General features: G+C 35.1%; 1 long non-coding RNA gene across 1 annotated transcript in view; it reads left to right on the top strand.

The window, feature by feature from the left end:
• The first annotated feature begins 4902 nt into the window (after nt 1–4902).
• LOC115349179 overlaps nt 4903–11377 on the top strand; it is a 37625-nt gene continuing 31150 nt past the window's right edge. Inside the window, exon 1 of the long non-coding RNA XR_003926019.1 lies at nt 4903–5021. This is a non-coding gene — a long non-coding RNA (uncharacterized LOC115349179). The remainder of the gene's footprint in view (nt 5022–11377) is intronic.

Here is an 11377-nt window from a genome sequence, read left to right as displayed (position 1 = left end):
CTTTCAATCTTCTGAACAGTATAGCCCAACAAGGAAGCAGTTTAATTCCCTTCCCTAAAACACTTGGCTTTGGACTTCAGTGAACATCAAGAATGAATCAACTTAACGATTACAAGAATTTAAAACTAAAATGTTTGAAGTTCTTGTAGTGATTTTTACTATAGAAAGCTAATACTTCAAGTTTTTTTTTTCCATAAATAGTTTTAAAGAATAAGAAAGGTAAGATTTGTCCATATTTTAGCAACCAGCAATGAAGTTATTTATTCCAGAAGGATACTATTTATTTTTTATAATTCTGACTGAAGTTTAACCTCCCATTATCTAAAAGACAAATTTAGCTCATTAAGAAGATTTCAAAGAATTAGGCTTAAATTATATGTGATCTCACTTATCACTGTTTTCTAATTTTCCCATTACCTTACTACTGGCACAGTAAAAGTACTGTTTTAACACGACCTTACAGTACCTGGTATTTGTTAGCTCTTCAACAATAGTCTGCATTGTTTGTGTAATTATAAAATGAGCATTTTTATTTTATTAAGTTGAAAAAAACCCGGTTTCATTCCTACTGTTTGAATATGCAGTAGGATTTTTATCTTTTGTACAAATTTTTATTTTATCCTTTTTAAATAAAATTTCTATTTATACATTATTTCATGTAATATGCCAATGGGGAAGAAATACAGCTTTAAACTTATGTTCTGAAACTTCCAAAATACTGATTTTCTATAATGTTAAAAAGACTGTGCAATGTCATTCACTTTGTTTTGTGACAGCTATCTAGAAGGATGTTTTTTACTTTCTGATTTGTGACTCTTGAAATTTACTCAAAAGCCACAAATTACTGTAAACTAAGCTATAAATAATCTAACTCATAGTTCATGTCTTCTAGTCTTAAGTCATGATTTCGTTAACTGGTTACAAACTATTCTTTGCATTTCCTCTCCAGCGTATTTGTCTGCAAATGCATCATGACAGACATAATTGTACCCCGAACAGATCTGTCATCTTCATTATTAAAAAATTCAAGCATGTATGAGGTAAGGTAAAAGAAACTGAGATACAGTAAAACAATTCAGGGAAAAGAAAAATAGCTTTTTGCTCACTAACTATTATCATTTTAGGGCTTGAACCAAAGATCATGAAAAAATGTGCCTAAATTGAGTTCAGTAGAGTTTGGGTCAGGTCTCTACAGGAACATTAATACTCACACATAAAAAACCAACAAAACAAACAAAAAAAAAGATAAAAGGAATCTTCCAAAAATGTTCATAGTCATTCAGCCTTTTTGTTTGATAATGTAATCAAACTAAGATCCAAATAACCATATTAAATTATTGTACGTTTACACTTCTGAGACCCATGTTATTCTCATTGTCACTGTAATTTGTTGTGATAGACAGTAGAGAGCACGTAGGTTATTCCAACAAAAGGATTTGAGTTTTGCCACTGGCAATTTCAGTTCTGCTCTTGGTGAACATGCACATGAACAGAAAGCCATTAATAATTTCAGTTATTGCATTCCTGCCAAGAAATAAATGTAAAGATTCAACCCTATCCTTCAGAAATAGCCTGTACCGAATTCCCAACAAGGTTGGGTAATGAAGCTTGAATACAGTTGTTTACTCGTTTGGTGGCTACTTACTTCACTTCACACTGCAGACCTTTAAAGTCTAATATTTGTTTGAATAATAAATGGATTAAATGTGTTGTTTCAAACCATTTTTTTTCCTGTGCTCTAGCTGCTTCTTATACACAGATAAGGTATTTTCTAATCATGCTTTTTATATATTAGTATAGTTATATATATTGTATATATCAGTACATAGGTTTTGTCTTGAAGTTCAGACATGAATATCCTAGACAGTAGTCATAAACTCAATATGTTGTGTTGTGTTGGTTTTTTTTTCCCTTTTTTAATATAGTCTACTACTGCATTTAGAAAGCCAGCAAGGTAATAAATATATATAGAAAAGAATAAAAAAGACCAAATCAAGTGCTGTGAGAAGAACCTCCAGCTGGGCTGTGAATTTCATTTACCCTGTTCTCTAACCAACCACTGTAAGAGAACTGAAATGTAATCAGAAAATAGTGGTAGCAGGTAGGAATCCATTACAGTCTTGTGGGATCTTTGAAGTCAAAAGTATTCATAAGCAGTATATAGCTGTGTAGCTCATATTTAAAAAACTTTTTTCATGTTTTTATAACGCTACAAGAAAAAAAAAGGGAAAATCCTTCTCAGTTTTAGCATGGGGAAAAGGACTGGTAATTCTTCTACATGGACAATCGCAGTGAGGTAAAGCACTAAGAGTGGTTTCTAGATTGTCATTTAGATTAATGTTTTCAAATATTCCTGGTTGATAATTTCTTTTCTTTTTCCTTCCTATGTAAGATATGTACCTAAATTTCCCTAACTGCTTCACTTTTCACAACAGTGGTTTGACTAACGTGGCAGAAAACCTTTTAAGATTTTCATAAGAAATGAGAAATAATTTTTTCCAAAAGTTTACATTCAAATGCAGACACAAACTAATATAACGTGGACATTAACCGTCTTTATATGATTCTTGCTGACTCTTTTTTTTCTGTTATTGTTGTTCTGATATTGATTTTTCTTCATACCATATGGACATTATAATAAAAGATGAACCAATAAAATTTGTTTATTGTATATAGCAGAAAGGAAATAAGAGCTCCTGACTATAGCTTACAAAGGGGATGGGAGGATATTAAATTCTATAGAAAGTTGTAGTTGCTCTGCCACTATTGTTAAATGTGTTGCTAATTATCATGGAATATTAAATCTTGGTGTCTATCAGCTTTTCACATGAATCCTCCCCATTTTTAAATAGCTTTGAGATTCATCACAGCATTTTAATGAAATACTGTACCATAGCTTTTTGTTAGCATTCACCAGTAACTTTGCTCTCAAATGGGATTTAAAATACACCAACATGATTCTTTACCCTACCCTGGATGGAAGACACTGGTTACAGATTTTCTTTCCTTGGTTTCACATTCACCTAAGAAAGAAGAGAAAACAAATTCTTGCAGTGAACTATACTTGATGCATAATTAACAAAATAAGACCCTCCACAGCAGTTAGAATGAACACAATGATGAATGTACCAGAAAGCAAATATTTGGAACTATGTACATAGTCTTGAAAAACATAATGATTGCCATCATCTTTCTTGACTGTTGCAGCATATGTTATAGGATGCAAATCCATTTACAATAAGGAGGACACTATTCTCAGGGGGATAATGAAGATGTAAGAAATAGAGCTCATGATGGCTTGTGAGTCTATGGGAGGGTTTACAGGAGCCTTGCTGTAACTGGGAGGCCACAGCCAGGGCTGACCCTTTCCTGTGAGGTCTGCTTTCAGATGAGCCTCTAGTGTCTGGTCCAGCTGAGGTACAGTCATGCTGTGTCATGCCGTGCCTATGGTCTTTCCATGCCACATAAATTCCTGTAAGAATTAAGTTTTCTTCTAAAGCAGAATAAAAAACTACCCAGTAGAAAAAAAATTCAGAAAAAAGACTTCCCAAATATGTCACACATAATAACACTATGACAAAGTAATTGTTTTTTGTCTTCATCTGTAATTTAATAAATAACATAGTTTATCAAAAGTGCTGAAAAGTAAGCAGTAGACTAGACTGTTCCTCAACAATTGATTTTTTTCTCCAGTAACTGATTTTAGACTTGTTTGAAGCAGACTATTTCAGGCTTTCAAGTCCCATTAAAATCCCTGGCAGGCATATGGCTGGTATGTTTGACACTATTCACAAAACACATGAGCAGGTTTTCTGACAGTCCTTCAGAAGTTTCTCACCAAACAAGTACAGTTAGAAAACAAGAGAAACCATACAGTCAAATTGTCTTTTGTTAGGACTGTATGGTGTGTGTAGTGATGACATGAGAAAGGTGCCCAGTGCACTGTAGGGCTCTAAGTGGGGATTTTTCTGCTTTGTTTTCTCACTGACATGGAAGGAACTGTTAGAGTCACAGAGAATTCTGCATTCATACAGCTGGAGGAAATATTAATTGTATAAAAACAATGAATAATTCAACTGAGAGAAATTTATCTAATATTTTTTTGATGAATACAGTCCACTTAGTTTTCATTTGTGGAAGTTAGCAAACAAACCCTGTTTCTTGACCGGGACTGTTCAAATTTATATTAGCATTAGTGGTATACACAAGTCCACCCTTGGTATAACTTTTTTCTGTCAGAAAAAAAAAACAGTGCTAGCAGAGTCCAAAAGACAAATGAAGTTGAAAAACTACGCACATGGAGATACACAGTTGTCAAGAGTACATGGGGAATGGCTCTCTTCCATCAAACACTGGGGGTTTAATTTTTTTTTTTTTAACCGTTCATCAGAGGAGCAGTCTCACAGATTTTTGTCCAAATACTGTTGTGCACATCAGTAAAAATTATGAGCAGTATCATCTGTGTATTGAAGTCATGTAGTACGACTGTCCAGATTCATAACACACTCTTATTAACTTAGTTCAATCACACTAATAAACTGTGAAAATGTTAAAGGAAAGCAAACTCATTTTTTCCAATAGGAAACTAATGCTTAATCAAAAGTGTAGGGCAGAAGCCCTTCATTGATCGGTGCTGAACAACAGTTACTGAGAAAACAATTACTCCTCTCAAAAGCAAGGGGTCATTTGACATAAAGAAGTGATGGGAAGCAAATGCAGGGGAAGTAAAAGATGTAATTGGCAAATGGATCCACTTATGTAAAATTGTTTAACATTATAAATGACTTTGGTAAAATAATTCACTGAGTTGGAACCAATGAATGACAATGATAAAGGATGACAGCATCTTGCATGCACTTTGTCAAGTCACTGTCACACTTATAAACTCCTGAATGAGGACACTGCAGTTGCCAGTCTCACAGGCAGAAACTGGGGGAAGAAAATTCTGTGTCATCAAATACAAGAGGGAAATACTGTTTTCTTTAGGGTTGAGAGATGTGAATTGGACTGTCAAAGCTCAGGTAAGCTCTCTGTCTTCTAGCCAATGAGCAAAAAAAATAGTCACTCTTTCCTGCCACATGGAATTTGCTTTTAAATTTTTCGAAGATTTCCTTAAGAAAAAAAAAAAGGAAAAAAGCTTTTCAAAGAATTCTCTTTTCCCATGACAATGTACTCAGTACATCCGTACAAGATCCTTTCCAGTATTGTCTAGTCTCTAAAAATATTTGTTAAAGGGGCAATCATTTCTTAAAGAAGAGCAGCAGTGGAGTTAAAACCTTACTCAGTTTTTCCACAGCTCCTTAATTTCTTTCTTTAGTTTCTGCAGTATATCGGCAGATAATTTGCAGGTGAATGAATTTCAAAGGTTAAAACATATGATGATACTCAGAGTTTAAGAGTTTTCCTGTATGGGTTCTGTAAATTATAAACCATGCTTCCAGTCTAATTTTGGAGCTCAGCTAACTTATCTATACTGAGTGTGGTAAGGACAGCCATATCCCAAATGGCTATCGAGAAAATGGGACAAAAGCCCCTATGACCTTGATTTGTTACAGTGATCTAAAATCCCTAAATTAAAATAAGTGAAACACAATATCAGGCTATACAAAAGCATATACAGAAAGATATTTTTAATAAGTTTAAAAATTAAACTGACCTTTATTAGAAGACAAATATAATTTGCTGTATTTTCTGTAGCTACTCTACCTAACTGAATTTACTGGGAAGTTCAGCTGCAAGGTAGATGCAAAAGACACTAATGTTATAAAGTGATCTTGCTGTTAACTATGTATTCTCTGAACTCTGACATAAATGATATGTATAAATAACAAGCTGAAAAGAAGCAAACACTACAACCATATTTTCATTTTAGCATTTAGATGGCTATTAAAGATGGTCAGGTAACTGCAGTTCAGGCACAAATTTGATTTCCAGAAGAAGTCTGATTATGCTTCAATTACCCCTGACATAGGCACAAGGCTTTTTTCCCCAATAAATCTAAGCAGATATAGTAGACAATTATGTTCTTACCAGGGCTACAATGGGAAAAAGTGGAAAAGTTTGAGGACCACAGTGGTGGTTCATCCTGTGAGCACCTTTAAATTATTCTTTAAAATTTATTGGTTTCAAGGAACAGAGTTTCATCTTTGTCCAGAAAACTTTTAAAGAATGTAAAAAAACAGAAAACAAATGTTTCATTTGTATTTTAACTAAAAAAAAAATGCAAATTTGTAACAGCCTGACAGATAAGACACTTCTGAAAAATACACTCTGGCTTAGAAGGCTTGTGCCTTTTCGTTTGGCTCCAATTGAACTTCCCCCTCATTAAACAATAATCTTTATGGTGAATTCCAATAAAGATGAAAAAAGAAAGATTCTGAAAAGAATGCATAAATAATTCGGGTTGCCTAGCTGTGGCAATGAATTCCTGTTTGTTTTGCCACTGAAGGGTGAATGCAACCCTTTGAGCAAATGGGAATTCATTATTCCAGTGACTGAGAAATGATCCACTTAAAGAACCTAATTGGTTCTACAACAGTGATTTCTTTCAAAGCACCATTTCCGGAAGAAACAACAAAAAGAAGACAGCTCTTTGACTAGTACAGGGTCTACAGGGTACATTTGCCTTCCCATGTTTCAGCTTTAAAAAGAAAATGTCACACATACCCAGGACAAAGGAACAAAGAACTAGTGTTTTAAAAGGTACAGAAATGTAGCAGGTCTTCCACTTCTTTCTTGAACAGTAAAGCTGAATTTCAATAAATATTAGTGCATACTCATGACATTTGAACTGTCAGTAAGAAAGAAATTGTGTGTATTGACCACAGTTTCAACTCCTTTCAAGAATGATCATTAGTAGCCGAAAGCTACTTGAATATTCTACTATGCAAATGAAAAGTAAATCAACATTATTTACCAGTAAGTGTTATAGAATAGATGCATTAATATGCCCAGTCTGCTGAAGCAAATAAAATACTGTCATTTATTCTTAACCTAATGAATTAGAATATGCAAAAAGAAACTCAGACACACAGGTAGATACAGACAGTTCTCATTTACATCTCAATAGTTACGCTGGAAGAATAAAAATCATGTACTGATTATTGCATTTAAGTGCAGAATCTTAAACAAGAGTTTTCCTGGAGGCAAGGTGCAGGTCAGAAACAAATCCAATTGAGGTTAATGGATGGATATCTATTTACTTCAAAATGAGCTTCAGAACAGGCCCCCACAGAACAGGAAATTCACATTCAGACTGAAGTCTGAGGAAATTCCTCAAATCTGAGGAAAAGCTTCCAGTTCTGTGCAGATTTGAGAAGTGATGTAATGCTATTTTTAGAATCAGAATGAGTGATACAAAAAGAGTTAATGCCTTCTTTACACACCACTTTCAATGTGGGCCCAGTTCCCAAAGAATATAATTGATATTAAATACTCAGATTGAAACAGAAATCTCTCCCTCCCTGTTATTCAATGCACAAGCCAACAGTGTTGTAATACCCCCAAAGCAACAAGAATAATTTCTGTTTTCACAATGCACCTTAGTTTTTCCATTTGTGGCATCAGAGAGTAGTTTGGGTGGGTGGAAACGAGAACAGACCACATCACTAAGTGACATAAAATCTAAAAATTATGTAGTAAGTGCAATAGCAATTTATATACCATGACACACACAATCATGCATGACACACCAACCAAGGCCCTACCCCTCTAGTTCAGTTTAGACTAGCACCACAGACCCAGAAAACACTTGTCTGGGACACTCGTGTCCCACCTGTAAATCTGTCAAGCCCTGGCTGGAGGCTCCATCATTTTGCACAGTGCTTCCACCTTGAGTACAAACATTTAAACAGTTTCACAGGCTCACAGTCGTGTTACTTCCACCACCCCCTACCCCAAGGTGCTATTGTTTTCAGTAATTCTTACTTTCTGCATTAGTTTGTCGGTGTAAGCAACCAATGGATTTGCTCATCCCATAGCTGATCCAATCCCTTTGACTTTCTCCATATTTAAATCCAATTATTAATTGCTTCAGAGGTTTCTCTTACCCTCTGGTCTCCTCCCTGAACATGTTACAAAAAGTGCAAAGTTTGTCAACTGCTGATATGAGCTCCAAACCAGAATAATCTAGTCAGCTAGAGATAGGCAGGTGTTATCAAGGTCTTATCTGGATGATATCTTGACAGCAGATATGTCCTTTTGTCTGCCTCACATCTAAAAAACTACTACACTGTTGAGGGCTTAGTTTTTTCTGAGCTCATTTCTGGACTTTGACTTCAGAGACAATTAATTTAGAGACACTCTGCCAGAAAGCTCATGGAAATAAAAAAGCTGGAGATGCTTATCCTGTAATCTCAGTTATTCTACATAACCAAACTGCTAAGCAAATTGTCTCTTAGAGATCTGTACCTTGACAGTGTCCCAAAATGAGTCTAGCCAATGGCTATTGAAAAGTACATACAGCAAGAAACCAAGAAATTCAAAGGAACAAAGATATGGCAACAGATTAGCTTTATGTCATGGTTTAACCCCAGCCAGGAGCTAAGCACCATGCAGCCGGTCACCCACTTCCCTCCCACCCCCCGTGGGATGGGGGAGAGAATCGTAAAAAAAAAGTAAAACTCATGGGTTGAGACAAGGACATTTTATAGAACAGAAAAGAAGAAACTAATAATTATAATGGTAACACTAATAAAATGACAACAGTAATAATAAAAGGATTGGAATATGCAAGTGATGCACAATGCAATTGCTCACCACCTGCTGACCGATGCCCAGTTAGTTCCTGAGTGGTGATTCTCCCCACCCCAACTCCCCCCAGTTTATATACTAGACATGATGTCACACGGTATAGAATACCCCTTTGACCAGTTTGCATCAGCTGCTCTGGCTGTGTCCCCTCCCAACTTCTTGTGCCCCTCCACCCTTCTTGCTGGCTGGGCATGAGAAGCTGAAAAATCCTTGGCTTTAGTCTAAATATTACTTAGCAACAACTGAAAACATCAGTGTGTTATCAACATTCTTCTAATACTGAACCCAAAACAGCACTGTATCAGCTACTGGGAAGACAATTAACTCTATGCCAGCCAAAACCAGAACACATTATTACTTACCTCACAAAGGATTTTTCCCATTCAGTTGGGTATCTGAAGTTCACAAAGACCTATGATACCACACCAGTGTGGTGCAGCAGTCAGTTAGAAGCACACCAAGAATTTCAACAGCATGTCTGAAATATACTGAGAAATGCTTGGACTAACCATCATGTCTGATATCCTGTTTATTTAGCATGTGGTATATATCAGCCTAAAGTAAATGAAACTTCATTTGTTTTTATACCTACTATCTAAGCATACTATTAGCAAAAAACTCTCATGCTTAAATTTTTCTGCAACTGAAAAGTAGCTCTGTCTAATAGTTCACCAGCACTGTAGCTATATTAGTATTTTTTCAGTTTCCACCTGTTGCAATAAAGTTATAGCAGGTCAAATGAGCTACTGAATATACAGCAATTATAATTTTCTTTTACTTTTACTGGCTGCATTTTGAGGTAGTTCTGTATCAATCCAATATTTTTGAGTAATTACTTCTCTAGTAATTCTCTAGTAGAAGTTTTCTAGGTTTTATGATAGACTGACTTATATCTGTGCCTTACCTGACTTGCTTTTCATTTCTCACATTGCTTTACAGTTATTTACACTGTTTTCAACCAGTTGCTCACCTTAAATATGATGCTTACAGTTACATGTTTGGAAAAAGTGGTGCTTCAGCAGACAGATGAATCCAATTATTTGAGAAAAAATTTTGAAATAATGCTCAAAAACAACAACAAGGTGAACATCTCTGCATGTCTATGTATTCTAACTAAAGATTTAGCTGAAGTTCACTTCAATTCGTATGTCATCCAAAGAGAGTTCTCACTACCCTTTCAATGATTACTTAATTTATGTTTTAAAAAATATACCCCTGAAGACATCATCAGTTCCAAATTACAACTGAGTTATTATGATTTGCCAAGTTACTGTTTTTGTGCAATCGTACACAACCCCTCCCCCAAAAGTGAAATGTTTTGCTTTATCCTCAGTTGTAGGTATTTAAACTAAAGCATTTTAACTAACAATTGCTAGCTAAATGCTTTGTCATCAGTTTCCATAGCTGACCTGACATATATTGCAGGAGTCTGACTGTACATGGACATTGGACTAAACAAGAATTCCCTATTCTTTATAAATCACACAATAGTAAAGAAACATTAATTACAGTTTTATTTCCACTGTATTTCTGAATAACACAGGGTATCTTCACATTTTATTATTATCATACTAACTCTGATGACTCAATTTAACAACAAGCTTAGTCCTTGGCACATAGCAAGTTTAGAATTTTATAGACTTTGGAAATATGTTTGGTGTTTGAAGCAGGATTCTGAACTCAGGGTACCTAGATTTAGTTTCAGGTTTTGTTGCATAAATTTAAATAGTCGTTTCCAGTGTCTCTCAGTTTCCCTTTCCCTTCAGTGCCCTGATGATAGTGAACGTCCCAAACTTTTAAAGTGGATTTAAGATCCTTACACAATAGAAGCTCTATAAACATTAAATACTATTAATAATGCACTCATTTAATATGCATAATAAATGTTTCACAATCCTGGCACTGGCTTACACTCATCTAGCATTTAATTGGCACACAAAGCAAAATCACAGCACCAATTAATTAGGTGTAACAGTGGCTGATGCTGGCACAGTCACTTTTATTGGAAATAAATTGAAGTAAACAATTTAAAATACACCACAAGTCCCTCCTGGACACTCGATTAGCAGGGAGACACTGTCATCTCTCCATCATGAAAACCCAGGCAGCTGTGCACAATTAAGCTTTCAAACAAACTGAAGTGAAATCACATTGCAGTGCAAACACATTATGCAGTCATTAGCACGCTTACTCCGCAGAAATGTAATAAAGCAGCTCTGATTAGCATGCTTTGATGCATTAAAAATCTTTTCCCTTAATACTGTTTCACAGACTAATGAGCAATTGTACAAAAAATCACAGTATCCAACTAGTATCCAACTGTTAGTGACCATTTTAGACACTTAAAAGACAAACATTTTTCGAAAGGACTTAGCTCCTAGGGAGATTAGTTGAAACTCTTTAATTGGTTTTGCTCCATAAACATGATAGATGATTTCTGTTTACATTTGCAGAAGATTTTGATTTACAAATGATGTTTTGTGTCTTCCTCCTCAAGGAGTTAGCACATTTTCAGCCTCCATGGAAATAATCTTCCTGAAGTAAAGGAGATGTGCCAAATATTTACAGAATTATAAAGAAAATATCTGGCTTTTATTCAACTGTTCCTTAAGTAAAATTCCATTTC

The sequence above is a fragment of the Aquila chrysaetos genome, chromosome 12 (genome assembly GCF_900496995.4).
Source record: "Aquila chrysaetos chrysaetos chromosome 12, bAquChr1.4, whole genome shotgun sequence".
Classification (NCBI taxonomy): Eukaryota; Metazoa; Chordata; class Aves; order Accipitriformes; family Accipitridae; genus Aquila; species Aquila chrysaetos.
The sequence above is the reverse complement of the archived record's forward strand: the minus strand, read 5'-3'. Positions and strand labels throughout refer to the sequence as shown.